The sequence below is a fragment of the Saccostrea cucullata genome, unplaced genomic scaffold (assembly GCF_032062105.1).
Source record: "Saccostrea cucullata isolate Sc308-1 unplaced genomic scaffold, CSIRO_AGI_Scuc_v1 ctg1893, whole genome shotgun sequence".
Lineage (NCBI taxonomy): Eukaryota > Metazoa > Mollusca > Bivalvia > Ostreida > Ostreidae > Saccostrea > Saccostrea cuccullata.
The window spans coordinates 88,120-93,137 of record NW_026938156.1 but is presented as its reverse complement, the minus strand read 5'-3'; the positions used below and the strand labels follow the sequence as shown (position 1 = coordinate 93,137).

General features: G+C 33.5%; 1 pseudogene; it reads right to left on the bottom strand.

Annotated features, from left to right (window-relative positions):
* Positions 1-1,884: 1,884 nt before the first annotated feature.
* LOC134249514 (uncharacterized) lies at positions 1,885-3,256 on the bottom strand (annotated as a pseudogene).
* Between the last annotated feature and the right edge of the window lie 1,762 nt (positions 3,257-5,018).

Here is a 5,018-nt window from a genome sequence, read left to right as displayed (position 1 = left end):
GAGATAGATACTTAAACTGAATTAATTTTGGATGCTTCCTGAATATAACGTAATCGATGGTTTTTACACTTCTGAGAAAGATTTACGAGATCTTTACAAAGTTTTAATGTCCTATCCATAGATAAAATGTTCTGTAATTAAATTATCTTCCTACTTTGTTTTATATCATTTTCTTTCTTTTATAAATGTTTATTTTATTAAAATGTCTGCGAAATACTTGCATCTTCGAGTGTACCCAGATTTCTGCAACATTGCATCCAGTGCTTTTCCTTAGGTGCGCCATTAGGAAGCCAGCTTTTGGCCTGTCTATTTTTGGCCTCCAATACAAAATCAAAACCCTCACATTTGCTCGCAGTCCCCAATTCTAAATATTAATTTTATTCAGTCTTTAATCATTATCTTAAATTCATTGATAGGACTGAAAAAAATTCTAGGATTCAGGATTTAAAAAAAAAAGAAAGGGGTCATATTGCATTCATCCTTTAGCCCTAAATATTGAGGGTGGATGGAATAAATGCTGGAACAAATCCCCCATACAACCTTGATTAAAACTGAGGTGCTCCTTTATATCTCAGGTAACCCAATATTTTTTGGTAAAACTGAATATTATGTTTGAAAATGTCAATATTTTCTCCATAATTTTATGCATCTTGACGTTATGTTATATTGGGTAGCAACTGTTCCTTCGCCATGCGCTCGGCACTTTAAGTGAAAGTTGCGGGTCCTTCGGATGAGACCTTAAAAACCGAGGCCCCGTGTCAGCGGCAGGCGTTGGCACGATAAAGATCCCTCACTGCTCAATGGCCCTGAGTGCCGAGTAAAGGTCAAAATTTGAAGCCTTTCACCGGCATACGGTGACGTCTCCATATGAGTGAAAATTCTCGAGAGGGACGTTAAACAATATACAATCAATCAATATGCATATGAGGTATAAATGAAACGCAGAGTTCTTAACCCAATCAATCAAGTGTACGAAAATTTACCAATCAAATATCACCTTACAACATAGAAGTGAAATAAAGTTAGTATTTATGTGCGTCATTTGGCATTATTGTGCAGTGGAAGTTAGGGCATGCTGTCTTACGAGAGGACTCGTGCTCCTTGATGAATTGGAAGTTAGTGCACATACTCTCATTATGATGTTTAATAGTTCAATTTGTTGGTAGTTGGTATTTGACACTCCAAAGTAAAGGGGGAAAACTTCAGTCTGGAGGCCATAATGACGTCACTGTTTCTACGCCTTACGCTGGCTCTAAACATGAACACTGCTAGTGCACAGGTAAATATGGACTCCAGCAAGAACCTGCATTACATGTACGTAAACTGTCCATTAATACAAACCCTTATATTATAGACATATATTAATTCATAATATTTAGTTAATTACATGTAATTTGGATCCTTTACTTCACTACACCATTCATAAAACCTTATTCTAGAAGGTAAGACATTTTAGAACCACAAGACATATTGGCATTAACATTAAAATCCTTGGGTCTAATTTTAAAGGACTTTCCTTCTTTTATGTACAGACATGTTCCACAGCGACGGTCAGGGCATTTGCTGACTGAATGCACATTTTTTTTCTTGAAAATGCAACTTGCATAATAAGCGGCGGAGGTTCTTTGGTTTCCTCTTGCTATTAATAAATTGGAAATTTTTAAGAACTTTTGACATTCTCTCGTCAGTTATAAGAACTCCATTGAGTTGTGTTGTGGTTTTTTCTTTTAAAAAATAATTATATATAGATAGTGCCTTTGGACATATTGTTTTCAACATACATAAAAGTGGGTGCGATCAAAGGATGTGAAGAAAATTGGCTCTAAAGAGAGAGATACTTTAAATGATTTATTTCTAGGCTTACTGAATACGTAATAAATTTTATTATAATATGAAGACAGTACATTTGGACATATTTATTTCAACATGCCCCAGTCCAGGCTGAAGGAGTAAATCTTGAAGATGTGGGTTATCTTTAATAATTCTATGCCACAGGAGGAAGGGGAGCCCATCACATCCCACTATGCTCCACTGTCTATGATCGCGTATTCCAGTAGTGCACTTTGAATTTTCTAAAACAACTTGAACAGATTGCAAGGAACAAGGATTGACTGATATTGGATTTCCCATTTGAATTCTTGGGGGACTGGTATGTGAATGTGGTAAAAACAAATATACATCAACCTGTGTTATAGAGTGATCTGAAACTTTCATGTTCTTGTTTTTCAAAAGGTCACAAACGATGTCCTATGAACAATTCAGTCTTGGATATTGTTGTTGTAACAAACATGTCATCCTACTTTCTATGAAATTTTCACGTAGTGATCTGAATAAATTTTCATAGAAATGGACGAATTCGACAATAGCATTGAACTTGTCAGAAATGTTAACGTTATAAAACCAATGTCTCGGAGATAAATTGTTCACAGGTTGTAAATCTGTCGTCGAATTGGGGAAGAAGTGAACAACAGTGGTGACATAGCTCAAAATAGCTTTGACGTCATAGCGCACCCTCCAATTCCTTGCTAAAAACTTGATTGTTATCAAAATAAGTTATCAAGTCATGCTGAAATGGAACGCTTTTATGACCTGTTGCATGGTCTTCTATCCATTTCAGAAGAGAAGAGTAACTCCCAGCAGGATAAGCGGAAGAATACATGTTGCAAACTGTTTTGCTGTTTGACATATATGTTAAAAGATTCAATCCAAAAGAAAATGGCATGTTAATGTTGGAAGATATGAGAGAGTACAATTGTTCAATAGCAAACACAAGATTTGTTTTTTCTGTGGATGATAAGTGACGCATATTTTCCCCACACAACGACAATGACAAAGACGAGATGACATAGTTCTTTCACATATCCACGTATCAATAGTGGTAGATGTTAAAAAAATCTACATTTTTGTATTGGGTAAAAATATTTTCATTAAACTCGTCTGTTATCTTTCTGCTCTCCCTACTGCCAATAGCTTGCGTAGTTTTAATCAAATTCTCGTTAGAGATGTTGTTGGTTTTAATTAAATCAATAACTTGATTATCCAGTTTGTTTGCGATGTCTTTGTCGTTGGAAATTAAACATTTCTCGCTGTAAGCAGCACATGCTGTACATAAATATACCACCCTTTTGCACAGATGACCATTTTTAACAAGACCTTCAACAACTGATGTTTTGAATTTTTTGCTGGAGAGTCTGTATATTTTATTAGGTACATCTTTTGCAAAGTTGGAATGTTGCTTACAGCTACAAACTGGCATTTGTATCCAAAAAGAAGTAATTAAATATTTTGTACCAACACTAATTGCAACCGCCCACTACCCTGAGATAAAATGATTATGTAATATAAATTTTGTATTTTCTGTCTTTTATGCGGAAGTTCTTTTAAGAAGTTTGGCCTGTCACGGAGGTAACCGTGCAATTATAACTTTATTTCCACTATACATATCATTGTAGATTAAATATCCTTGGTTATTAAATCCAGACCTTCCTACCCTTCCGCTTTTGGCGTAATTCTTCCGCTTTTTACCACAAAGTTACGTCATTACGCCACTTATATTAATATTACGCTTTTGTTATTTTGGTTAAAATTCCATTATGAACGTCTAATTTAGAGTTAAAGTACGACATGCTGAAATGAAATGAGAACTTCTTTTAAAAGTAATTCAAAGAGGACCAGTTCGATAATGTACGTTAAAAAATAAAAAACGTAAAAAAATTAGTAGTTACATGTAAACTGGTATAGCGAAGATTCGAAAGAAGACAAAAAGGCACTACTTACCTTAACTATTAAACGATATTGCAAAACGTACAGCCATTTCTATGTTCAGTTAGGTTTATTTTAACATTTCTTAGAACAAGATAAAGAAATGTGAGTGTTAAAGAGATAAAAAAAAAAAAACAAACAATGTTATAATGTACGATTTGTTTTTAAATTCAAACGCATGCCTTCAGTTAAGTGATTTGATACAAATTGACCAAATGCTTCATTAAGGGTGTACAGTTGAATTGAGTTTGATATAGGATACTGGTATTTTACAACAATTTTGTGCCAATAGATGATTCGAGAAATTAGGAGAAGTTTATGCCAGCTTTGTTTAGTAATGTAAAATATTAAGTTGTTTTGAAAGAAAATAAAGTATTATAGTAAAAAAACATGATTGATTACGCTTTTACCTCTGAATTCCACACCCTTGCAATAAAAACGGTAGGCAGGTTTGAAGACGTTTGCCTTGGGTCATCATCGTAAAACATGTAATTGGACAACTTAAAGTTCGTCGTCATATGAGATGCTTGCAAAGAACTTTTTTTAAGTACTTCAATTTACTTCATTAATTTTTTTAGTCAAAATGTACGTAAGTCCAAAAAAGGTTATCAAGGCAATGAAAACGAGGAGAAAATGTACCAAAAAGAGCCAAAGTTAATCAAAGTTCCAAAGTTTTTGTCATAGTAAATCAAAGTTTCAAAGTTTTCGCCATAGTAAATCAAAATTCCAAAGTTTTTGCTAAAGTTAATCAAAGTTCTAAAGTTTTCACTATAGTAAATCAAAGTTCCAAAGTTTTCCCCAAAGTTAATCAAAGTTCCAAAGTTTTCACCAAAGTTAATCAAAGTTCTAAAGTTTTCACTATAGTAAATCAAAGTTCCAAAGTTGTCGCCATAGTAAATCAAAGTTCCAAAGTGTTTGCCATAGTAAATCAAAGTTTCAAAGTTTTCACTATAGTAAATCAAAGTTCCAAAGTTTTCGCCATAGTAAATCAAAGTTCCAAAGTTTTCGACAAAGTTAATCAAAGTTCCAAAGTTTTCGCCATAGTAAATCAAAGTTCCAAAGTTATTACTAAAGTAAATCAAAGTTCCAAAGTTTTCGCCATAGTAAATCAAAGTTCCAAAGTTTTCGCCAAAGTTAATCAAAGTTCCAAACTATTTACTTTGGTACTATAGTAAACTATAGTTTACTATAGTTTACTATAGTTTACTATAGTATTTTTTGTAAGGGAATGAACTCTATATGTTTTACTTTATTTC